General features: G+C 39.4%; 1 long non-coding RNA gene across 1 annotated transcript in view; it reads left to right on the plus strand.

The window, feature by feature from the left end:
* The window catches only part of LOC118660371, a 38,399-nt gene extending 11,801 nt beyond the window's left edge, over positions 1-26,598 (plus strand). Inside the window, exons 2-4 of the long non-coding RNA XR_004968881.1 lie at positions 21,510-21,644; positions 22,953-23,313; positions 26,281-26,598. This is a non-coding gene — a long non-coding RNA (uncharacterized LOC118660371). The remainder of the gene's footprint in view (positions 1-21,509; positions 21,645-22,952; positions 23,314-26,280) is intronic.
* The last annotated feature ends 896 nt before the right edge of the window (positions 26,599-27,494 follow it).

Genomic DNA, 27,494 nt, shown 5'->3' on the forward strand with positions numbered 1-27,494 from the left:
GTATAGAGAGTTTTGAATCTAGATTTAGGGACATCATAAAGATAAATGATTATCATATTCAGAAAGGTGATTTTCAAGAAGGAAATGATGTTTACTCCTAGTGTTTTATTTGTAGCATCCATGTCATATGAACATGTTTTCGACACAGTCATAGGGAGAGAAAAAAGAAGGAGGAAATTAATTTGGAGCCTAACTATACCAATGAAAAAAATAAGTTGAAAAAAATGAGTTAACTTTAACATCAGAATGCTCATCCAATTTGTCTTGTACAATAACAACAAAACACAAATATATCATGTTGAACTGTGTACAAAAGTTGCAAAAGCTTGTCATTTCTACTTTTTTTTTTTTTTTTTAAAAGGAGAAGCAAATGTGTCTGGCTTCCTCAATTTTTTCCTAACTTCAAGTTTTCAACTTTAAATAAACATTATGGAGACTTGCTGACTCACCGCACTTAACTTCTTGGTTATTTAAGAACCAAAAATAATGCCACCAAAAAAGGACAAACTAACAATGAAAGTTATTTATATATACAAGTAATATAATCTTATATATTTATTTGTCTGTTAATTGTCAAAACTTGGTTTGAGATAATCTCTAAGAAAAGAATTGATTCTTAAAATACTAAACCAAATCAGCAATCTAAGAACAGTTTTTGGGTTTGCAGGTAAAACCTCACCTGGTTTTCCATCTCTGGCAGGTTGGGCTCATGTTTTCATGCTCCCATGATACTTAGATTTGGCACCACAGCACTTAATATTTTTGGCTTAAGTATCTCTCTCCCCAGTCATGTGAATTTCTTGAGACTAGGGACTGTCTTGCCCACTTTGGTTTCAGTAAGTGAACCAAAGTCATATCAGCTGGAAGATAGAAGGTTCTGTGTAAGAGCTGTTGAGTTTTTACTTCAGGTTTTCCATTCCAGGGCTCAGACACCTGCAATTTCATTGTCATAATCAGGACTAAGAAGGAAGCATCCAGCGTATTCATCTAGAGTGAGGAATACAGGGATAAGATATCATGAAGACAAACAGAGTTATTTAAATAATGTAGATGAAAAATTATAGGAGGGACAGGAAACCACCACAACACCTTCCTAACTGTCTACTTTCAATCATTGCAAGTGAGCTTTTAAAAATACAAGTCTAATGAATTCACTTCCCTGCTTAAAAACCTTCAATGCATCCAAGGGTACATGGGATAAAGAGTCAAGCCCTCACCTGCCCATGAGGTCTTAAGTGACTGGCTCCTCTCCCAGCCCATTGGAGCCACTGTCTCCTTGAGCCTATACTCCACAATACATGCTCTCTTTCAGTTCATTATAACAGAAGGCTCTGTTCTGCCTCAGGGCCATTGCACCTGCTCTTCCCACTGTCTGAATCATTGGAGCAGGAGCAGCCTGCCAGGCCTTCTGCTGTCTTTGGCTGCAGACTTTGGCTAGCCCAGAGATGATTAAAGTGTGAATTTGAATACCTTAAGGCCAGTCAACTTCCTCCAGTCTGCCTAGGGCCTTAATGTTTCCAACAGTCTTGCCTCTGCCAGATGCATACCTGTGTGTTACCTGCCTGCTGCCCTGAAGGAATTCGAGTTTGCAATCCCTGGACTAATTAATTCCTACAAATCAAACAGTGATCTTCAGGAATGTCACTTCATTTTTTTAATTCTTTATTGATTTCAGAGAGGAAGGAAGAAGTAGAGAGAGAGAGATCGAAACATCAATGATGAGAGAGAATCACTGATCGACTGCCTCCTGCATGCCTCCACTGGGGATCGAGCCCACAACCTGGTTATGTGTCCTGACCTGAAATTGAACCGGGACCTCCTGGTGCATAGGTTGACTGTTCAACCACTGAGCCATGCTGGCCAAGGCAGAAATGTCACTTCTTAAAGGAAGTCTTCACAAACCCACACTCTGAAAAGCATCCTGTACTTTCCTTCATGGCACTCATCATAATTGCCATTAAGTAATTGATTGTGTTATTAGGGGTTTAAAACCTATCTTTGTGGCAAGGACTCTTGTCTTTTCACCACTGTATCCTCAGCTCTTTCCATATGGAAGGCACTCATTTATTGAATGGATGGATGGATGATAAAACTAGAGTATCCTAAAACTTAATAATGTAAATAACTCACTAAGAGCTGTAAATGTGAATCATGGGTAAACATCTGTGAGATTTAATAGAGCCTAATCCTTCCAGTAGACACTGCGGTCCCCTAACTCTGAGATGATAATACTGTGTGAAGCTTATAAGGATAGTGATTTCGTACTAATGAACTGTGTTCCAAAGGACAGAGGGAATGGGAAGCAGAGGGCTCCAGACTCCCTACACCTAATGAAACTTGAGCATCTTTGCTCTTTTCATTATTCATCTTCTACCTTTTATGTAAATAAAAGGGACTTCTGTGCAAGATTTATCTGAACAAAGCTTTCATCAGTATTGTGACAAAGCCTGTCTTATAGACTGTGGTATCAATAGCCCCAAGAATAAGGCCAGACACCAAGTGAGTGATCCATAAGTATTTGTTGAATATTATCTATGTATGGTAACCAACTTGTGGGGAATGATACATTTTCACATCTACAGATTTACAGTGTGTTTCAGAATCAAGAAATGGCAACAGTGTTCCATTGCAGGTAATTAACTGCTGTACTCTGAGTGTTTTTCCCATCCATCCAATCCAATTGCAAAACCAAACCAAATAAGTACTCACTTTCCAAACTATGGTAACACAGGCCGTTCAAATGCATTTTAAAAACTTTCATCATGGTCCTTCCCTAGCTACATTATCCTCTCTGCCTATAGTCACATCCAAAAGGCAATGAATGAATGATCTTCACAAATATTTTATTTTCAGATTTTTCAGAATGTGCCTAAAGAATGCTTCACTAATGTGTTTGTTGAGAAAGTTTGATTTACTGATACTACTACTATTATTATTATTATTTGGCCTCGTTATATCTGAAGCTAACTAAAATAAAGTGGACAATTTTCCATAGTGATAAGGCAATTTTTTTTTAGTGTGGTAATTGGCAGTAAGAAGTGGGATAAAATAAATTATATGGAATAGTGTGTGCTCTGTTCACTGTCCCAGATACCTTCTATTCCCACCCCTACCCGCACCCTAGCACTCCTCACCCTCTGCACCCTTCTCTGCCCTGGAGGCAGACCTTACACATGACTGTAACAGACTCACTTGTTCTCTGGTTTCCGGCTGGCTTGGCCCGTTGGGAAGCCCCTACAGGAGGTCAGAGGAAAGGAGCGCAGTAAGGTCAGTTTCTGTATTTCCTTGCTTCCTCCATTGCCGGGGTCCAACCCCAGCAGGTCCAGGGGTCCCCAAAGGTGTGGATGGAGTCGGCGAAGAAGGAATGACACGGAGACGGAGTTCAGTTGATCAGCAGCCTAGCCAGGATCTCTAGCCAGGATCTCCAGCCAAGTTCTGGTCTGGATCTCCAGAGAGGTTCTGCTGTTTATTGTTTTGTTACATCCGTATTTATACCAGTTGATTTTAATCCTGTCAATTTCTATTACAAAGGTTAGGGCGTTTCTTATCTCCATTCCAGGGAGTAAAGATTATGTAGCTTAAGCATGATTGTTTGTAGTGATTAACTGCCCGCCTGGCACTTAGTTAAGGAGTTTCATCCCCTCCCTGACTTCAGGGAAAAATTCCTACCTGGGGAAACAACCTTTCTTGGAGAGGTGACCTTGGTTAAAACACACAGCGCTAAGGGGAGCAAACATATTAAGAACAGTATGCTATATAAGCCAGGTCCCTTGAAACATATGCTGTGCAGATGTTTCTTTCCTGCAGCGACTGTGTCAAGCAGCAAGGATGGACCGGCTTCTGGCAAATTCCCCCTTTTTTATTTTTTAAATGATAGTGCATGCAAATCAGTGGCCACCTCTCAGATTGGGCCATTTAAGTCTCGGAAGAAGAGTGGCAAGCAATGATAGTGAGCATAGCTATAAACATAGTGGATGGAGCGCAGAAGGAGCCCCATTCCTGTAGAAGGTTGCCAGCCTCTTCAGTCAAGGGATTTCAGCTGTCCTCAAGTTGTTGGTTTGGTTGTCTTTGTTGGTCTGGCTAGCGGGCGGCGTCACTGGCGATAGGCTTCCCGAAGCGTCAGCAAGTTGAAGGGCTGCATCAAAGGGTCCATCAGGGCCGTGGTTGATGGTGGTGTCGATGTCCGAGGAGGAGTAAGCTGTGCCCTCTGGATCCAGCTGATATGGAAAATGGAGGGTAGTAGAAAAAGAAGAGAAAGCAAAAGAACTACAAGGCATGGAAGTGTTTAGAAAAAAGAGGGAGAAGAAAGGGAAGAATGCAGCATCCTGACACAGCCCTTTCCTTCAGCTGCCCCTTTCCCTGTGGCCCAAGGTAAAAATGGGAAACAAGTCCTGTTGCAGTGAGAGGGCAGCTGCTGTCAGCCAGTCTCTGTCTTTACCTGGGTCCCGATCTGAGCTGGGCATGGGAAGCAGGAAGCAGCCATGGGGACAGGAGACCTTCCTCAGAAGGGCCGAGTGTTCAAGCCCCTGCACCATTGGGGAGGGGGGTCTGTGCCCCACCTTTGTTGCACCCCAAGTTTTCTCCTACTGGCCCCCGACTGTGCCTGTCTTAGGTTGCCCCACCCTGTGGAGTCTTACCCGTCGTTGACTACCAGCCATCTCTAGGCCAAGTAGGGTGATGTGAGGTTCAGTTTTGTCTCCTTGATAGCCTATGTCCCTCTGGTCTCCATGCCCAGCAACTGCCTTGGGATCCCCTTGCCTGCTGGCGGGGCTCTGGCATTGATCATAGGGAACTCAGGTTTCTTCTCTAGAGAGGGCCCAGCTTACGCCATTGGGCCAGAGACAGATCCATGGTACCAGCCACCATGCGGCTTCAACCTCAGCATGAACAGAGAGCTCAGGGAACAGCTATGGGCAATTGGATTGTAAGAAGAGGGTCCCTCTTGACACAAGGGTAAGAGGGGCCAATACAGGACAAAGGAGAGTCCTGGAACAGGGCTTTCTCAGCCCAGGATGTCAGGCTCTTGGCCCAAGACAACTCCATGTATGGGGCATATACCAAACACCCCTAGTCACGGCATAAAAGGGAGATGCCCTTCCTGGAACAGTAGGGTAGGGAGATTCTAGAAAAGGCTGTGTTCAGGAAAGAAGGAGAAAGGCCAAAGAACCAGCAAACAAGTAGTTATATTTTAAAAAAAGGAAAAAGGAAAGGAGATGTGGGGCTAAGCTGGGACATGTGGAAAGACAAAACGGAGGCACATGTGATCCTCCCAATGGACAGATTGTTCCAGCTCAGGGCTGCACATCTGCTGCAGACGGGCACTGGTCAGGTGTGCTATGATGAGGCAGAGATGGCGGGCGGTGAGACATAAGGTCGGACTAGACGGTCTGGAATCCACACAGGTGAGTCTGCGTCCTGTGGAAATATACAAGCATATCCTCTCCCCTGGGTTAAAAGTACATCAGGTCCCTTCCAGGCTCCTGTAAGCAAGTCTCTCCATTTGACGAGGGCTTTAGGTTTAGTTAGATCAGGGTTCCAATGCCTGTACATCGGGGAATTTCCCTCAGAATCTACATTTAGTATATTAATTACAAATTGAGCATGTTGTAGAACATGATGAGGAGAGGAATATTTAAACTCATTTTCTTGTAATTTTTTAATTTGTGTTTTTAAAGTTTGGTGAGCCCTTTCTACTATTGCTTGGCCTTGAGGATTGTAGGGTATTCCTGTAGTATGTGCGATGCCGAATGTAGAGCATAAGTTTTTAAAAGCTCTAGAGGTATAGGCAGGCCCATTGTCAGTTTTAAGTGCCCTTGGTATTCCTAGGTAGGAAAAGCATTGGAATAGATGTTGACTTACATCTTTAAAGGCTTCTCCTGTACGTGCAGAAGCAAGGATAACATGAGAAAAGGTATCAATACAAACATGCACATAGCAAAGTTTGCCAAAAGATGGGACATGAGTAATATCCATCTGCCATAAGTCACAGGGTCTAAGTCCTCTTGGATTAACTCCAGTAGCAGGGCTAGGAAAATGAGTAGGACAATGGCCGCAGTCACGCACAATACTTCGAGCAGCTTCTCTAGATATGCGATAATATAGACGGAGAGCAGAAGCATTTTGATGGTGAATGGCATGAGATCGCCGGGCTTCTTCTAGAGCTGTACAAACTACTGGGCGAGTTAGTAAATCCGCCTGATAATTTCCTTCGCTTAAGGGTCCTGGTAGGCAGGAATGAGCTCTAATATGTCCAATATAGAAAGCCTTTTCTCGTTTGTGAATGCAAGTTTGTAGCTGAGTTAACAAAGAGAAAATGGCTGTTCTTCCTTGTGGGAGAGAGGCGGTCTCAATATGAGGAAATAATTTAACTATATATTGAGAGTCAGTGTACAAGTTAAAGGGAACCTGTTGCAATTGTTCAAAAGCATAAATGACTGCCAAAAGCTCTGTTCTCTGAGCTGACGTCTCTAGAGTTTGTTGAACATGGGTTATTGAGTCAATGATTGTTACTGCCCTACCATTAGAGGAACCATCTGTGAATACTAAGGAGGCAGGAGGTGATAATGGTTCTTTTGAACATTTGATAGGAAATATAAACGGATGTAGGGAGAGAAATTGCAATATAGGTGATCTTGGCAAATGATGTAAAATTTGTCCTGGGAAGTTACCTATAGCTATTTGCCACTCTTCTTCAAATTGTAATAGTGTGTCTAATTGTTCTCTTTTATAAGGTATTATTATCTCAGTAACTTCTCTTCCAAAGAGTTCGATACTGCGTCGTCTACCTTTGATAATGAGAGTGGCCACTAGGGAGGGATAGGGTGGTACAATCTTCCTAGGAGTGACAGGTAAATGTATCCATTCTAATGGTCCTTCCTGCCACAAGCATCCTGTAGGAGTATATTTAGTGGCTAGAATAATTAAGGCCCAAGATTTGGAATAATCTAGATACTGTAGTTGCTGTTTATTGATGGCCTGTTCTATTTTTGCTATAGCCTTTTCTCCTTCTACAGTTAATTGTCGGGGAGACTTAGGGTTAGAATCTCCCTTTAAAATGTCAAATAGAGGTTTTAAGTCAAGAGTGGTTATTTTTAGATATGGCCTGACCCAGTTGATATCACCTAATAGTTTCTGATAATCATTCAATGTGTTTAAATGATCTTTTCTTAATTGTAGAGGCTGATGGGTGATAGTAGAGGTATGTAATATTCTGCCTAAGTATGAAAAAGAAGGTTCAGTCTGAATCTTTTCTGGGGCTATTTTTAGACCATGTTCTTCTAAAGCAAGGATGGTCTGAGTAAGAATTTCCTGTAAAGTAGCCCGATCTTTATGAGCTAGTAAAATATCATCCATATAATGAATAAGATATAGATCTGAAAATTTCTTTCTAATAACTTGCAATGCCTGATCTACAAACTTTTGACATAATGTAGGACTATTTTTCATCCCTTGTGGGAGAACCTTCCATTGGTATCTCTGATAAGGCTGTTTAAAGTTTTCTGATGGTATGCTGAATGCGAATCTTTGACAATCAGCTGGGTGAAGAGGTATAGTGAAAAAACAATCCTGTAAGTCAATAACAACAACACAATACTCCTGTGGAATTGCCACAGGGGAGGGCAATCCAGGTTGTAAGGAGCCCATATCTTCCATGGTGGCATTTATGGCTCTTAGATCTTGCAAAAGTCTCCACTTGCCTGATTTCTTTCTTATTACAAATATGGGTGTGTTCCAGGGACTATTTGATGGCTCTATATGTCCCTCTGCTAATTGCTGATCAATTAATTGTCGGGCTGCTGATATTTTCTCAGATGTTAAGGGCCATTGCTCAACCCATACTGGTTGTGACGATTTCCAGACTATGGGATCAGCAGTCCTAAGGGCAATGGCCCCAATTACAGATCCTGTCGAGGAGTGTGAGGTATTACTTTCCTTTCCTAACCCCTTTCCTGGATTAAATCTCGTGTCTAGCATCTGTGATGTTACTCTATCACTGGGGCTATATAATACAACTCCCATTTGAGACAAGATATCTCTTCCCCATAATGTAAAGGGGATAGTCGTAATTACATAGGGACAGAATGTTCCTGAATGTTGATCTTCATCAGCCCAAGTTAGAATCTGAGAACTCTTTTTTACATTAGATGCCTTGCCTAGTCCTACTAGGGAAGTGGAGGTGGTGTGCGTGGGCCATGAAGAGGGCCAATCCTTCTCTGCTATGCAGGAAACATCTGCTCCTGTATCCAATAGACCTTCAATTGGTTTTCCCTGAATTTGTAAAATTTTTGTAGGTCTAGTAGCATGGATTTCTTGTATCCAAAATGCTGCATCACTAGATCCAAAGCCTCCGGCCCCTCTAGCTTCCTGGGTAACAGCTGTCCCTATTTTATGTATTGGTAACAGGATTAATTGGGCAATTCTCTGGTTGGGCTGAATCTGTATAGTTGTGGTGGGTGGGGAAAGTAAAATCTGTATTTCTCCTGTGTAGTCTGCATCAACAACTCCTGGGATGACTAAGATCCCCTGTAACGAGGTGGAGCTCCGTCCTAATATTAAACCTACAGTTCCCTCAGGCAGTGGCCCAGACACTCCTGTAGGAATGGCTGCTACTGGCGAGTCTGGGGTTAGTACTGCATGGGTGGTTGAGTGGAGGTCCAATCCTGCACTGCCTGGGGTTGCCCTGAAGAGGTCACTGACTGATCGAAATTTGCAAAGGGGTTGAAGGTTGATGCCCCTATTATTGCAGGGGCCTGGGGCTGGCCCCTTCTCAAGTTTCCCGATTGAGGTGATGGGATATAACCTCCTTGGGAGCTATTTGTAGAGTTTAAAGGCCGACCATTTTTATGGTATTTTGATCTACATTCCTTTGCCCAATGGAATCCTTTCTGACATCGGGGACAAACGGTTTTTGGAGGATTAATATTATTCCCTAATGTATTTCCAGGCTGTCAAGGAGCTTGCCATCTAGCCTGAGTATTATTATTTTTATTTGGGCATTCTCTGCTAAAGTGCCCAGATAAGCCACAAGAGTAGCAGTTCATATTTCTTTTATTACCTGTAGTATTGCTGGCTTGTCCTATAGCCTGTACATATTGAGGGTATGTCTCCCCTTTGAGAGCTGCAGCTATAGCTACACCCTGTATAAATGCTGGACTTACATCAGCACACTGTTTTATAAAATCATTTATAGTTCCTGTTCTGCGAATCGGCCTTAATAAAGCCTGACAGGTATTATTAGCATTTTCAAAAGCCAGTTGTTTGATTAGGATATCGGCTGCCTCTTTGTTATTGATTACTCTCTTGACTGCCTGCATGAGGCGAGAAAGGAAATCCTGATATGGTTCCTCGACCTTCTGTTTAACCTCTGTAAGGGTGGTGGTTTTTCCTGCTGTATAAGGTAGGGATTTCCAGGCACTTACTGCACAACTGGTTACTTTGGTAAGTGCCTCTGTGGGCATATTCATTTGCTCCTCAGCCGTGTTAAAATCACCTTCTCCTAATATCATGTCTAGGGTTATTCCTTTTCTGGTTTTTTCGCGAGTGGCTACAGCTTTTTTAGCAAGATCTTCATATTCAGTTTTCCATAATAAGTAATCGCCTCCTGAGAGACAGGATTTACAAACCTGTGACCAATCATAAGGAGTCATCCATTTACTGGCTAGGGTTTCTACCAAGGTTTGTGTGTAAGGAGCTAGAGGTCCATATTCAGAGTAGGCCAATTTTAATTCTTTAAGTACTTTGTAAGGTATAGGCTCCAAGGTGGGGTTTCTATTCCCACCAGACTCATTCTCATATGTAACTGGGAAGCAGAGTGAGAATTCAAGATCTCCATTAACTTCAGCTTCTCTTATGGCCCTTTGAAATTTAGACATGGAGCTCATAGGAGCCACAGGACCTGGTTTAGGCTTCCTTTCTAATTTGGGGAGCCTGTTTTGAATGGGAGGGCCATTCTCCTCTCTACTGACTGGAAAGGACCAATGGTCATGTTTATGATATTTATTCTCCTCCCGATCACTAGGCATAGCTAAATTGCTTTTAGATTGAGCTGGAGACAATGATGATGTATCCTCTCTGGGTGGAGCCGAGGGACTATTTAAATTTTGAGAAAGTTCAACCGTTTTTGCCTCTGGTGCCAAGGTTTCACAAATTGAATTCCAGAGAGAAAAGGTAACTGCCGGGACCTTCTCAGATCCATGGTAGCTGTAATAGTTCTTTAATTGCTCTCCTACTTTAGTCCAAGTTTCTAAATTAACAGTTCCATCCTCAGGAAGCCATTCACATACGTCTTCTATAAAACTTTCTGTCTGACTGGGAGTAACCTTAACTCCTCTGCTAGCAAGCATATGCGTTAAAAGATTAATACAGAGTCTTTTTTCTTTAGACTCAGTATGACCCATCTTGTCAATCTAAGTTCTGTACTAACTACCCACTTACCCTACTTATCCTCTATAGGGGGGGGGTCTGAAGCACCCTACAGTGCAGTCCTATCTGTCCCAAATACGGGGGGGACTTACCTAAAGGGTCCCTGTTCGGGCGCCAGATGCCGGGGTCCAACCCCAGCAGGTCCAGGGGTCCCCAAAGGTGTGGATGGAGTCGGCGAAGAAGGAATGACACGGAGACGGAGTTCAGCTGATCAGCAGCCTAGCCAGGATCTCTAGCCAGGATCTCCAGCCAAGTTCTGGTCTGGATCTCCAGAGAGGTTCTGCTGTTTATTGTTTTGTTACATCCGTATTTATACCAGTTGATTTTAATCCTGTCAATTTCTATTACAAAAGTTAGGGCGTTTCTTATCTCCATTCCAGGGAGTAAAGATTATGTAGCTTAAGCATGATTGTTTGTAGTGATTAACTACCCGCCTGGCACTTAGTTAAGGAGTTTCATCCCCTCCCTGACTTCAGGGAAAAATTCCTACCTGGGGAAACAACCTTTCTAGGAGAGGCATCCCCTCCCTGACTTCAGGGAAAAATTCCTACCTGGGGAAACAACCTTTCTTGGAGAGGTGACCTTGGTTAAAACACACAGCGCTAAGGGGAGCAAACATATTAAGAACAGTATGCTATATAAGCCAGGTCCCTTGAAACATATGCTGTGCAGATGTTTCTTTCCTGCAGCGACTGTGTCAAGCAGCAAGGATGGACCGGCTTCCGGCACTCCATGCAGGGTGGCCTTGGGCTGGCTGTATAAAACCACCAAAGGTCACAGCTCCTCTGAAGGTGACCTTTTCCACGCTCTCCCACTGAATTCAGTTCCCTCTTCTTATTCCTTCATGCTTACAGGTGGTAACACCTGGTATGACTAGCCCAGGGGCACCTCAGTCTTCTTTGTGGTTGCCCCACACCTACCCATACCTCATAAATAAACCCTCCTGAGTGTGCCACTTGCTTCCCGTTGGGTCCCTGGCTTATGCATGCATCAGAGGTTCCATTTGCCGTCTTTGTCATTATATTCAGGAATCAGAGTTCAGGTGATAGGCCTGGCATCGACTGCTTTAACTACTTTTGTTTAAAATTGCTTTAACATATTTTGCTTTCAGTAAAAACAGCTCTGCCTTATTCTTTTAAACAGCATCATATTGCAGCATATAAAAGTTCTCTAATGTATTTATTGAACGCGCTATTGTTGAGCTTCTCCCCCTCAATTTTCCCGTTTTTTTTTTTGTTGTTGTTTTTTTGCAGTGTACATCCTTGAACACACATCTTTATATATTTGTGTGATTTTTCATACAAGATAAATCCCTAAACGGGAATTGTTGGGGAAATATTTTTTTTTGTTTCCAAAGGATAATACCACTAAGCTATTGTGACTAAGAATGCACTGCATTGAAGAAATTAAATTTTAAAGATGTTCACCAATGAATTAAGACTTTTTTGCTTTTTATTCCCTAGACTTGAGTAACAAAGAACTTTTAAAGCAGAAAAAAAGATCTTTAATTCTAAAAGAGGTTTAACTGGAAAAATACTGGATTACAAAGCACCTTATTTTTTTTTAAAATTGCTTTCAATGACTAGTTCACCATCAAAGAAAACCTATTAACATAACTGGTAACATCTACTTTTTAGATTATAATTATACAAACACACCTACATTAAAAAATTTCTCTGGAATTTATGAACCCCCAGAATTCATCCATATAATTTCAAAGGAAAAGAGAACTATTTTCCTAATTGCTTCACATTTACCCAGCATTTCAATTTATCTCACAGAGCCCTGTTTTTGTTTCCTCTCCCTTCCTTCCTTCCTTCCTTCCTTCCTTCCTTCCTTCCTTCCTTCCTTCCTTCCTTCTTTCCTTCCTTCCTTGCACTGGGAGTTAAAAAACCTGAGCTCCAGACCTCTCACCTGCCACACCTGGCCTATGTAGACCTTTAGGACACCATTACCAAGGACTGGATGACATGCTTAGTCAAGGACCCTCTTCCTCATCAGCGTCTGCCTGAACTGTGGTGGTGAAAACCATGGTAGGAGAGTGTATTGTCTCAAACACATGAATCTCAGTGAATATCAACATGGCTATGATCTTTTGGGTGCAGCTTGTGTAAGAGGTGGCAGAGATTGAATAAGGATTTACTCATCTGGGAGATTTCTCCAAGGTCCCCGTTATTCCCCAACTCTTTTCCTCATGACTTATTGAGGATTTGCATTATGCTTGGGATTGGGAATAAAGCACCAAACAAGGTAGAACTATTTAGAGCACCAATTTTTTTTTTTTTTCATAACATGACCCTTAGGCAATTTATATGATTAAAGGTAGGGAGGTTGCTTCAGCTACCATTATCTAGATTAACAGGGTGGTATCTAGATTAACTGGGTGGTACACAGCCTTGACCTTTGCTAGGGCTTCAAGGTTACTAACTTTTGGGGTCTCTGTCTATACACAGCTAATGAGGACAGTAAATGGACTCCAGCATCTCCCCCTTATTTTTTTTTTTAAAAAATCAAGTATCTGTAGACTAGAAATATGAGAACAAGTCCCAATTTCAATGTCCAACAGTTCTGAGTCCAAGTTTCAATGTCCGACAGTTCATGGAGAGCACCAATTTTTAAAATGTTTTCTAGTGTACTTCCTGAAGAAATTTTGAAAAATCATAACCCCTCTTGCAGAGTTTTAAGTTGATATATTATCTTAAAATCAAACTGGTAAAGGGTGTAATTTCTAGCACTTGTGACTGGGTAACAAATCCATTCCTCGTATTAAAATGCCACTCTTGATAACTTTCTTCAAGATATGAAACTTTTCATCCTAGCCACTCCATTAAATTAGCATGTATTAATATTCTGAATTCCTAACAAGTTTTGATTGAAGAAAAACATAATGGGGCTTTCATCTAATGAGACAGAAATACAAAAGGGCTGCTTTAGTCTTACCATTCAACATCCTAACTGTACTCAAGTTGCTGAGTCATTTAAGATACCTGCTCTTCTGTTTTAATGCTTGAGTTCAGAGTTACAGGATTTTAAAGTAAGACTTTTATTTGTTCCAATTTTCTATTTTCCAGTGGAGACAAATGAGACCCAGAGAGGCAAAGTGACTTGCCAAAGCCATGCAGCTGGGTGATGAACTTGGGATCCTTGGTTATCATTTGGTGACCTTTTCATTCCTTTGTGATTGGAAATGCCACAACCTCTGTAGTAGGTTTAAGTAAAAATTAATAGGAGCCAAAAACAACAGTAGCAACTATCACAGTCCTGTGTTATATAAGAACTAGAGGCCCAGTGCACAGATTCGTGCACCGGTGGGATCCTTGGCCTGGCTGGGGAGGGACCGCTGGAGGTTGGCTAGCCAGGGAGAGACTGCTGCAGGAGGGCTCCAGGGTGTGTGTGGCCCATCTTGCCCAGTCCTGATTGGCCAGACCCCAGCAGCAAGCTAACCTACCTGTTGGAGTGTCTGCCCCTTAGTGGTCAGTGCGCGTCATAGAGACTGGTCAGATGGTCAGATGGTCAGACACTTAGCATATTAGGCTTTTGTATAGAGAGATGAGACGACGTCCCAAATACAATAATTTCTTTTTTAATAGGAGCAAATAACAGCAACAGTAATAATGTATTATACATGATACAATAATTTCTTTTCATTTTCCCTTGTATTTTTTTTACCATTTTATTTCTTCCACACTATCTATAAAACATTTTATTTATTGTTTTGAATTAGTTTTACCTGTCTATTTGGAATAAATTTATCATCTTTCTTTTTTGATTTTTACATTTATTTCACTTAGAAAAATGGAATATATTTAATTTTATAAAGGTAAAGTCTAGGAATATTAATTTTCACCACTTAGTGTCCTAAGTAATACAGAACGCTTGACAAATGATGCGATCTTTAAAAATAATTTTAGGATGCACCTATGAGCTAATCAGTAATAGTTTAATCAAGAAGCTTTTAAGAACCTGTTATACTAGTAAAATAGTTTCATTCTGTCTAGCTCAATTATTATCAATTATATAACAACTTTTTAATATTGTCAAAGTTTTATTTTAGTTTTCAGTTTGAAAACCAAATAAAGCTTATAAACAACTATGAAGATCCTATAAGAATACTTTACTGTGTTACTATTCAAATTAGAAGAGACTTCAAACATAACTGTTCCTGGGATAAATTTGGCAATGAGAAAATTAACAAAAGAAACTATGTTATGGAACTTTGTAGCTGACTATTGGTATTGGTATCCAAATTTGCTACTTTTCATGTAGATATCTTTATTAGTTATAAACTCTGACATAAAATAGAAACTACTGTATGTAATACTGCATTTAGTATATATCTTTATGTTTTCCCAGGACACTGGAGTTAACATTTAGGGCAGGTGTTCACTGAGAATTAAACTAGATTATACATACATTTATGATATGAAGTAGAATTTGTACTGAGGGTTCCTTATTTGAAGAAAACCTAAAATAAAAGCAAGTCTAATAAAAAAGAATAAATATGGAGTGATAATTCACACCACTATTTTTTTTCTCTAAAATAAGAATGCCTCAAATATAAAAAAGAAAATTGAAAATCCCTTTGAGGGTAATGTTTGACTAAAGAGAAGGACACCTATTTTATTTATTTACTTATTTAATTTTTAAAATATATTTTTATTGATTTCAGAGAGGAATGGAGAGGGAGAGAGAGAGAGAAACATCAATGATGAGAGAGAGTCATTGATTGGCTGCCTCCTGCACACCCCGCAACCCAGAAATGTGCCCTGACAGGTAAACCCTGACTTCCTGGTTCATAGGTCGATGCTCAGCCACCAAGCTACACAGGCTGGGCTTACTTATTTAATTTTTAAAAATTAGGTAAAATGTTGTTTGTGTCTCCTCAGTAGTCTGTTCTCTAGAGCTCATCTTAACCTTATTTTGTCTCTACTGCAAGTCTACACATTCTTAATCCCAGCACTTTGTAGATCAGAGTAGAGTTTTACCTTGATCCCCCCAGAAATTCAAGGCTTATCTTCTCATTGCCAATATCTGATCAATGTGCTCAGTTAAACACAAAAACTAAAGGACCTTCTCTTTAGGTCTTTGTCCTCTAATCCCACAAAAAGAAAAAAAAAGGCAGAAACTTAGAAGTTAGAGCTTTTCATTAAAACCATGCAGTTCTAAAGAGGACTGGCTGTCACAGAAATTCCTAAAAACGGAAAGGAGGAAGTCTCAAGATGTACTCTTCCTCACTACACAGGAATTTCCCCAGCCGTGGGAGTTGGGGGTGACAGAGGAGTTGGGAGCGTTCAGTGCACTGAAATGTACTTCACGTGGAATGTAACAAAGCTGTGTTTAAAAGCTATTTTTAAATCATAGTAATATTATGAACTGAGGTACACTTTAAAATCTGTGCTATCCTTGTGAGTTCATAGTCCAGCTCTCTGGTGTGGAACTATTATATGCAAGTAGAATGTCAGAGATGTGCAAAAGTTGATTGTTAAGTTTTCAGGAATTGTGCTAGCCAGTTGTCCAGCACAGTCATGATTAAAAATAAAATGATATGAATTTAAAACATAAATTATATTCAAAAGAAAGGCAATGAATACTTAAAACCTGTCATTCATTTTACTATTATCTATGCACTGGAGATTATTTATGTCTCTAGCATTGATATTATGATTGCCAGATAAAATTCAGGATGCCCAGTTAACTTCGAATTTCAGATAAACAAAGAATAATTTCTTAGTATAAATATGTCCCAAATATTCATGAAATACCTATATTATACTAAAATAATTACTTGTTGTTTAACTGAAATTTAAATTTAATAGAGCATTATGGCTTTTTACTTGCTAAATCTGGCAGATTCTGTATGGAGGAAATATTATGTAGAGGTACATTACAGCACGTTTATTTCTAACTCCATGTTTTTACTCAGTATCCATTGATGACTATAAAAATAAACACATTTTAAATAATTTCGTAAGTATTTTCTCTATAGAAATCCAATGACATCTTGATATCTGCTAGTATAGTCTTTCAATTCACATCCCTACATACCTTTTGAGTTAGGATAGTATGAAGCATTGTAGAGAGAGGACTAACCTTGGGATTCCGAGTTATTTAATGTGAGGAAAATGTCTAAGAAAAGCTATGGTTTCTTTGTTTACTCCTCTCTGTTGTGGGGCCTATGGATGCTCCTCGTTACCATTAATAAGTGTTTTAGAGGATACAGCAGGCTAAGTACAGTTGTTTACAGGTCAATTCATTGAAAATATTTTCACTTCCCCCACTCCCAATTAAATGAGTGAAATGAGAGAATGGATCAATGAATCATTTTAGTAGCTGGGCTCTGGGTAATCGAGGTCACTGACCTTGGTGGGCTGATAAATGAATTTGATCCCAGAGATGACTGGCAAGATCGGGTTTCTGGCTGCCTTGTTTTAATCATTTATGTGTGTCCTATTATTCATACAGAGATATACAGTGCTAGCAGCTCCAAACTCAGGTTCATCAATATTACACAACAGACCTGGGTGTTTCCAGGACAGCTAAGTCAGAATATAGCTCCCCTAGGAAATGGGAAACCCAAGGTAATTGTCTTCTAAATATGCAACAGGCACAGAAGTGCATATTAGGATTACTTTAGCTGAAAATTTCACCTGATTCTCATTTGCGTCTTTCCATACTTTGCAACAAGATGCTTATTCTCCTCCAATTTCTCCTCTTCTCCCCTCCTCCTTTTTTTTAAATTTCAAAAATTAAAACACCAATATTTTAAAAGAACGGATAGTCATTTTCTTCATGCAGAGTTAAGCTAAATGCCTATGCTTCACACACACTCTTGCTTACTATGGACGGAATAAGTCTGGATTTGAAAAAGGCTCATATTTTAGTCAGATTCATTTTCTTCCACCAAATGAGATATTAAGTTTTGTCTCCACATGCAAACCGTTGTATAAACAGAAACTGAGTAAATTCTAACAATAAAACATCTGGTTGTTTTGCAAATAGCAATTTGAATGAATGAAATAAAATAGTCAATGGATTTTTTTACCTGAATTGAACCATTTAAAAAGAGATATCCTAATGTTCAATTTCCAATGGAGCAGGAATTTTTCAGCACCCATTAATAGTGGGTGCATTCAAACCCAAAGAAAACAGTATTGAGTCTTCTTTTTGTAATATTAAATTCTGGTAGGTAATTCCCCTCTACCTAGATAATCCTTCAGTTTCCAGATTCCCTAACTAATCTTGAGGACGTGACTTTTCAAGGATGGGAAATATTATTCCGACTGTTTAAATAATATGAGAATAAGCATATACTAACATGGAAACCTTTGGCGTCATTTCCCCTTCTTTTTCTACATACACACAGGACTAACATAAATATTTAGAGCTGGTCCTTAAAAGAATTATGTCTTGAGAAGTGATCTAAAAAGAAAGAGAAGATGAGAGGAGGGTTTCCAAAACATCCGTTCAGCTTGAGAGGAATACGGCCGTACAGCCAACGCAGAGCCATTTATTTGAACTTCCAAAATAGCGTTGAGCCTGAAAGCTTGAGATGTAAAGGTACCACCTCGGAATCATTGTGGTCCAATACTCTTTTTTTATTTTTATTTATTTATTTTTTTATTGAGCTTAACTGTAACAGTTAATAGTATTTTACTTTTATCTAAGATTTTATAGTTCATATGATATGTTCATAGAACAACATGAATGTATTTAGTATCGAATGTGTCATTTTCTTATTTAATTTTCACAGCAATTGCATGAAATGGATTCTACTATCCTAATTTTATAAGCAAAGACAGTGAGCCCAGAGAGAGGAAGTCACTTGCTTTTTAGCCACTCTGCACTCATGCATCTCTTAGTCCTTCTGACAAAGCTGTAAGATAGATCCTATCAGGCTTGCTGAAGGGAAGAGCAATTGATGATCAGGGAGATTAGGAAATTTGCTCAAGGTCATTCGGCTAGTAGATAGTAAAAGGGGCCACCAAGCCAGGTTTCTAAATTATTTCCAGTTGCTTCCGGTGACATCTTTGTGACTAGAAAACATGGGGGAAGCTGATGAAAATTCAGTTGGCTGGTGATCATTTTTGTATGAATCTACAAAGTCTTTGAATGTAGTTGCAAGACCTATATAATATGTGGATGCAATAAATGTAATTTAATTTTAACTTTATGTAAGTGCCTTTAGGGCAGAGGTTCTCAACCTGTGGGTTGTGACCCCTTTGGGGGTTGAATGACCCTTACACAGGGGTCACCTAAGACCATCAGAAAACACATATATAATTACATATTGTTTTTGTGATTAATCACTATGCTTTAATTATGTTCAATTTGTAACAATGAAAATACACCCTGCATATCAGATATTTACATTACGATTCAAAACAGTAGCAAAATTACAGTTATGAAGTAACAACGAAAATAATTTTATGGTTGGGAGTCACCACAACATGAGGAACTGTATTAAAGGGTTGCGGCATTAGGGAGGTTGAGAACCACTGCTTTAGGGTGTCACTTATTCTACCCTGTCCTTTGCTACTGTTGTTCTTGCTGAAGGGCCTAGCACTATGCCTGGCACACAGCATGTGCTCAATATGTTGTGAATGCTTCATGAAAGCACATCCCTGTATGCAAACCATGGGGACAGCTTCTCCTGACAGTGCAGGAGTGGAGATTCAGATTGCCCTTGGGTGAGTGAGGAAATAAAGCATCAGGGGCCATCTGTTGGGTTCACCGGCCGAGCTGCCTTGCTTGTGAAATGGAAAGTCTGCGGCATGAAGTGAGATGTCTGCTCAGTCTGCCCCCAAACAGCAGGCCTGACGAGAGGCAGAGTCGCAGCTGCTTAGATTTCTTTCTTTCCAAAACCCAGAAAATTAGAATCGAAAACCCTATAAAACTCACGGCTTCACTTCATACAATAACAAAGTACACTTGATTGATGGACGAAAATCTGGGTTGAACCCCAGCAGGTCACTTCACCACATTTTTTTCTCATCAGTAAGATGAAAAGTTCAAATTATGAGGCCTGCACATTCCTTCCAGCCCTAAAACCCTTCAGTGTAGTATTGCCTGAGGCAATCACATACTTGAACAATATATACAGGCTCACCTCAGCCATGCCTTTGCAAACCGGATGCTTCAAACAGTATGATCCACACTTTCTTCCTCTGTTGTAGAATAATCATAAAACAATAGTGAGAAATGTTTCCTGATGATATATTGGTTAACTAGCTACTTAGTATTTATTCTAATTACTGAACAAACAAACAAAAATTTTGATGACTCTTGTGATCTTGGTAGGCTCAAGTGAATTGGATCCCAGCAATGACTGGCAAGATCAAGTCTCTGGTTGCTTAGCTTTAATCATTTATGGGTACCTGGAAGCTGAGTGTGTGAGTGTGTGTGTGTGTGTGTGTGTGTGTGTGTGTGTGTGTGTGTTAAAGTCACTTAAGATGAACATGGATGAGGTGCAGAAACTAAGTTGTTTAACTGAATAGGAATTTGTTTTGTTTACCCAAAACTAAATTGACTGTCATCAGGGTATTATTTGGAAACTATTATTCAGATATAGAAATAGCAGGTCTGGCTTTTAAATTTCTGTCAGTGGAAATATAATTTGGTGATGGGTTCTTTTTGTCAACTGGTTTGTGTCCTGTTGTTAAATATTTTTTCAATTGATTTTCTTTTGAGTTTTGTTTTGTCTTGTTTTTTAGATTTGGGAGCTATCTTTCACTACATATAGTTGTTGATTATGCACTGAATATGCTTATTTTATTTTCTGAGCAAATAAGAAGTAAATGTCACAAAGTGTTCATCTTCAAAAATACAACATTGATCTTAACAAACATAAAAATTAGAGCAGAACAATAGAGGCAATGCATAGATTATCTATGGATAAAAAACTACCTGGAAACTCTACTTTAAGAATGGCATTTAGTAACAGGAATATCAATTTATCTTAAGAGGCTTTTTGACCAAAACCCACAATAAGAAACACATATTTCTCATTGTGATCCAGTATATGTGGTGTATCTGAAGAAAGGTTTCACTAAATAATAGGTTTTCTTACTGTGTGTGATGTGCTCTGATGTTTTTATAAAAATATATATTTTTATTAATTTCAGAGGGAAAGGTAGAGGAAGAGAAAGATAGAAATATCAATGATGAGTATCATTGATTGGCTGCCTCTTGAATGTCCCCACAACTTGGGCATGTGCCCTGACTGGGAATCGAACCATGACCTCCTGGTTCATAGGCTGACATTCAACCACTGAGCGAGCTACACTGGCCAGGCTGCTCTGTTTTTGTTTTGTTTTTTAAATCTCTATTTTAATTTTTTTAAATGATGGCTGTAATTCAGTAAGTTGATCTGTGACCCACTAATGGACAGTGACCTGCAGTTTGAAAAATACTGTTTAAAGGCAAAAATATACTATCAAGCTCATATATACTATATGCTATATACTGTAATATATATGATTGACCTAAGAATAGGTACATGAACCATATTATAATGAAGCAACTCTACTGTGGATATTTGCTTTTTAAAATCAGCAGCAATATTGATCCTTTTTCATAGTCAATAAAGGCTTAGGCCAGGAGCCCCTTGCGAAGACTATTCTTTGATGTCAATGGCTTCCTCTGGACCCAGAATTTTTGCTGAGAATGGGTTTACCTAATCTGACTTGGAGAAACAGGAGACCCTTTTTTCCATGCCCCTCTCCCAGCGTGGGCTTTGGGCACTGAAATGAAGATAGGGAGAAGGGTGGGACTGTGGACAAAAGCTCCACTGAGATGGACTGGTTGGCCTGAGACACTGCTGACCTGGGAGGAAGAAGTATCATTGTAAGGTTCCATTCCTATTCACCCACTGACACTCCCTGGGAAACTCACTGAGATAGTCTCTCTCGTTGTTTCTTGTTTGCACAGCACAGACTCAGCTTTTTCAGAGATTAAGATGCTCATCAATATCCAGGCTTTTCTCTTCTTTCTGGGCATATAGTTAGACCACTTTCCTTGGCAATTAGATGTGGTTATTTGACTGAGTTTTATCCAAGAATGTAAGTGGAAGGGATGTGTGTCCCTTCCAGGCTTGGCCCATATAAACCTTTCACCACAACCTGGCCCTCTTCCCACAAATGCTGCTTGGAAAGGTGAGAACACTGATGGTCAACTGTCAGTCCACACTGTCCTGTGACATGAGCATGGAATTCTTCTTTATTATGGTAAGTCTTTGAAATTTTAGTTGTTAAAGTACTTTTCCTACCCCCAAATGTTGGTCTCCTTCAACAGTCTCCTAAGTGTGTATTTGAATCCCATTTTGACTTCCTTTAATCCATTCTTCATAGTGTGGCTTCAGTGGTCTTCTCTTATGAGCTAACCATGTCAACTCTGCCACCTCCTTCTTGTCTTCATCAAGCCTAAAATTCAGATTTCTTCTAGGATAAAGCTAAAACTACTTAATACAAATCTCAATGGTTTGGGCCTGCCTATCTCTCTACCTTCATCTCTCATCATGTTTACCATGTCTCACCATCTTTCACCTTACTCTCCCCACTTTGATTATATAAGCCTTCTCAAGTAGTTCCCATTTTGTCCTCTTTCTGGCCACAGGGCTTTTTGTATATCCTATTTCTTCTGCCTAGAATACAGGCCAATAAAATATTTTTCTTTAAATGATAAAGTGGTAAATATTTTAGACTTTGCAGACCATATGGCATATGTCCTAACCAACTACTTGAATCTGCCACCTTAGTGCCAAGGCAGCCTTAAACAATATGTAAATAAATGGGTGTGGCTGTGATCTGATCAAATTTTATTTATAAAAGCATGTGATAAGCTGAATTTGAACCATTGGTCATACTTTGCTGACCCCTGGTGCAGAATGTTCTTTCTACACTTGTCCCCCCTAATAAACAATCCTATAAATCCTTTATCTCTTCTCCAAGGCAGCCTTCACTGATATTTCCGACTAGATCAAATCCTTCTAGTGTATGTTCTCATAATACTTGTTATAGTGGAAATTTTACATTGCCCATATTAGTCATCAGAAGAAGCTAGTAAGCCTCTTGTTTATTTGTTGTTATTCACTGTTAACTGAGCAATAAGTGGGCACCTCTGATTTGTTGTCCAGTACATAGGACAGAGTGAAAAGGTGATTGTCCTAGCCTCTGTGATTTAAAATACTGTATTCATCTATTTGTTCAATCGACAAATATTAATTGAAGTTCTACTGAGTTGCAAGGAGGATTCCAAGGTGTATAAAACATGAGACACGAAGCTATTATTTCAGATATCTTGGTGCTTGTTCTCCCATCTGAAAAAAAAAAAAGATAAAATGGGAATGGAGAATGCAAAGATGGGAGCAATAAAGACAATGCACTGGCACCATAGTATAATATTTTTATAATATTTTATGGGTGTAGAATTTGATTTGCAGGATACTGTTGGTTAAAGGTGATATGGAATGTTTTGCTGACACACTCATAATTTTCTCCTTCCCACATGCTGTTCTACCTGGGCAACTTTCATAGTTTTCTTGGCATTCTAAACCCAAATATCTAGAGCCCTTTCCATTACCTGCCAGACCTGAGAAGTTGCTGCACCACAGAAGCAGAAGCAGATGCTGCTCGGTCCATATAGACATTGGTCAGAGCCAGATGTGTTCACCCAGCTCTCTTGAATCCTCATGTTTCATGGCAGCTCTTTTCTGAAAAGAAGCCCAGGAAAAACAATACTCCAAATCAGACTTTCCAGATGCTTCTGGGTGTTCCTGGCTGTGTGTGTGAGTTTATACGTATGGGGACTCAGAGCGCCTTGAGCAAGCTCGACATTATTGCCACGTTCCAGCTGAAGAGTGAAGCCGTTGCTGAACACAGACGATGTCAGGCACTGGTAAGCATACATTTGGCCCTGATTGATTTCAACAGGCTGGAGGTGAAAATTATCTTAAAGGCAGAGTTACTTTAAATCTAATGCAAAAAATCACATGTTCCCCTCTGTCTTCCCCCAACCAGCTGCATCTGGCCCTTAGATTTGTTTGGTTTGGCTTTCACAGTATTTAAACAACAGCATCAACCAAAAATTGGATTTGTGGATGTGGGAGATTTCATGTAAAAATCCGAGTTTCTGGCATCTGGGAGATCTGGCAGGCCTAGGTGCCATTCCAATGTGGCTGGATACAGCCCTGCTCAGATGAGTCATGGGCTTGCCAGGATGCTGACCCTAACTGACCGCCTTCACTCACTTATTTTACCTTCCTGGCACAGAGTTTGCCTTTGCCCTTGTCAGATGGAAATGAGGATCAGTGGCACAGAAATATTTTTGTAAAGAAAACAACTCTTATTATTAAATGCTACTGTGCTGTTTTCAGTATTTGTATATCACCTTGTATTTTTTTTTATAGCATCTTCCCCTCAAGGAACTCAAAATATCTTGCTAAAGTTCAAGGGCAAAAAAGCCATTAACCCCTCTTGTCTGGGTGGACTAGTGTCCTAAAGATCTGCAGAATCTGGGGACGTGCCTGATGAGAGAACTAAAAGGGCATTCTGCCTGAGACAAGGTTCTCTCAAGGGCCCTGTGATGGGTACTGAGCAGCTGAGTCAAGTAAGGATGGGCAGAGGATCCAGTGGGAGCAGAAATGTCCCATTCAGCCTACAGAGGTTTGTTTAGGGATCTGGCCACCTGCATGCACTGGGCAGGTCTAGCCCCAGAAGACCTAGCTTTGGAGATAAATTTCAGAGGATAAGTAGCAATTTACCAGGTGGAGGTGGACTTTAGAGAGCACGTCAGCAGGAAGGAAATGAGCTTTAACTTAGAAACATGAAAAATAAGATTGGGTTGGTGGGTGGAATGGGGACTGAGTTTATGAGACATTTTTATCCAATCTGTGTCCCCTGTAATATGGGAGCACTCAGACCAGATACACTGCTATGCCCAGAACCCTTTCAGAGTCAGCTACTCAAAGAGTGGTTCATGGACCAGTAGCATCAGCACCTATTGGAAGCTTGTTAGAAACAGATTCACAAACCTTATTCCCACTGAGTCAGATGCCCAGTAAATAATATAATTACTATTACTTCGTGTTGTTTTTTTTTTTAAAGAACTAAGTCATTCTTCTTCTAAAAAAATTGAGTCTTGGTTTGCTCATTATTATTATTATTTTTTAAATCATGTAGATAGTAGTTATAATAAAGACCAGGTAGAAATAGTCTCTTAAAAAAATAGAGCCCACTCTTGCCCTTTGGACTCAAACACTAATAAAACAAATTATTGAGTTATTTATTACATTCATGAGTTATTTAAATTCCAGTTTATGGCAGGAAGCTATGTATAAATACTCTCATTTTTTATTTAATGAGTAATGAAGATGATAAATTAATGGCTTTGTAAGATAAAGATATCATTATTGAATGGGTACTGTGTGTGTAACTCTTTACATACTTCACTTATTTTCCATACTTCAACCAGCCTTAATTTATAAATGAAGAATTAAAGGTTATAGACATTAAGTTGCTTACGTAAGATCATGCAGTTATTGCTTTGTAGTTAATATCTAAACACACACTGGAATCCGAATCCCACATTATTTGCCTTTCCCTACAAGTACTCCTAATGAACTTTAGATTTTTTAACTCTTCTGTGACCTGGCCAGTTGTTGTTGTTTTTTCCTTTTGATCTTGATTGTCAAAATGGAAAGGTCCTATTCTACCTGATTTCTACTTAAAGAAAACAATTTTTAAAAATACTGATTGTACTTTCAGTGAAAATGGTAGTGAGAATTATTCTTACATTATTTCTTTTCTTTTTTTCTTTTCTTCTTTTTTCGATTCTTTGTCCTTCCTTTTTCCTTCCCTTCTTCCCTTCCTTCCTTTGTTTTAATAATACTTAGTTGCTTGATTTTACTCACCAGAATCAAGTTAGACTAAAACACATATACTATTTTAAGAGAAAAAAAGAAGCCTAGTTTCATAGCTCCAATAAAGCCTGCAGGCATCTCAAAACAATACGCATTACAACTTCAAAGAAGAAAGATATTGAGTGGTGAGAATTTAAACGTATCACAGGGACTTTCAGGTGGCTACTTTACGATGTGAAACACACTTTTAACTTAAAAAGCAAGATTTTTATAACCTAAGCTGCCTCTTTATGCATTCATAAAACCATGAAAATTTTATGGAAAAATAAATCTTTCCTTTAGAAAAGAACTTGGAAATTTAAAAACTATAAGTTGGCATTTGTTTCCCAGAGCTGATACTGAAACAGTAAACCGGAATGAAACTGCTGGATGACATTAGAGAAGCAATAATGGTAACTTTCTGAGGTCAGCCTGCTGGAAATAGGAAGTATATACTTCTGCAATTGAACTGACAACTGAAACAACTCAGGAATCCCAGGTTTGCTTAACTAGACCAGTCTGGCGGCTAACAGAGCTTCCTAACAAGTAGGCCGTGGAGCAATGGAGACCAACAGACAAGATGCCAAAGCCACCAGCAAGGCCTGCCATTGGACCCCTGAAGACCTTGCCGTGAGTGCTGGTATTATCGCTGAAACTGTATATAGCAGTGACAAGACCTATGTGATCATTATCATATATGTACCTCATTCTGCTCCCCTGAGATTATTTTAGTAACGAGTGATTGAAAAAAATATAGGATGGTGGTTAAAAACAAAATATTTGGAGTAGTTTGAGGGTTGAACTCCAGCTCTGTCATGTATTATTGTGGACATTTTGTGTTTTTTGCCAGCCCAGCATCCCCTCCTCCATCTTTTGAAAATACCACCTTCTTTTTCCCTTAAGGAACTTCTCTTCCCCTATTTTGTGTTAATAATCAAAATCCCTGCCTTTCCCCAACAAAATAGGAAGGCATGTGATCCAAGATGGGCCAAATAAATTCAATCTTCCAGAAGTTCAAACTGTGAGCCATACCAACAGCAACTGACCAGAGTTGATCATCTCTACGGTGTTTTCCTGAAGAAAATGGCCCATTAGTTCCTGTTGCTTAGATGCTTGAAATTTTTTTTTTATTTCTTATTCTTCCAATGGTCCAGTTGTTCACTCTTGATTCTGTGAACTTCTGCATACCCTTCCAATAAGTTTCAGTTCTACTTGGGTTAACCAGAATCTCTTTTCCTTGTTTGTCACTCGAATATGCTAAATAAAGTAAATCATAACTCTAACCTTCACAGACTTCAGCAAATGTAAAATATCTGGTTTAACCTAACAGCTTTATAATAATGACTTCAAAATATTTGACAGTTAAAAAATATTATTTTGGTAACTGTGAAGTACTACTTAATATTTCTAAGAAGTTATATGTAAAATTTGAAAATAATGCCTACTTTCCAGATTTGTGAGAATTAAATGAGAACATGTCTAAAAGATGTCTAGCACAGTGCCCCCTAGAGTAAGCAATCAATTCTATTGGTCCTTACCACTCTAGGGTCTGTAAACTTGAACATCTTAGTCCCAGGCAAGTTCAAACATTAAATGAGTTATGCTAATAGTCTGTCATTTAGCAACTTCTCTGAGATTTTGGCAATGCAGGAATGACTGCTGGATAGTTCTATTTACACTAAAAAACTGGTAATTTGAACATTTTAGTGGGACACTAATCAAATTGGCACTCAGTTAAAAAATGGATTTAACCCACAAAAAAAAGGAACTTGTTTGAATAAGAGCATTTAAACAAGATTTTCACTTTGTAAATGAGCAATTTTGAATTTTCCCCAGAAATTTCTGATATTGCATTCTAAATTATGAAGTAATCTAGTGGATAACATTTTTAGATTTATGTCAACCAAGCAAATGATTTATTTAGTCTTTACTGTACATATATTTTTAACATGGTCAGAGTCTGTACCTTCTGAAGTTAGTTCCTAGGATCCTTATACAAACATTCCATTTGTCTACAAGTTACATATTAGTCAGAGTCACTGTTTACAGAAACAATGTCAATGGAATGGTGGGGTGGGCTACTATTCCCCACTGCTACACTATGAATCAAACTGGCTTGTCCTACATGGAAACTTGTTGTCTTACAGAGCAGAAAGTCCAGTGATAGGGCAGACTCCAT

Source organism: Myotis myotis, unplaced genomic scaffold, assembly GCF_014108235.1.
Source record: "Myotis myotis isolate mMyoMyo1 unplaced genomic scaffold, mMyoMyo1.p scaffold_m19_p_7, whole genome shotgun sequence".
Lineage (NCBI taxonomy): Eukaryota > Metazoa > Chordata > Mammalia > Chiroptera > Vespertilionidae > Myotis > Myotis myotis.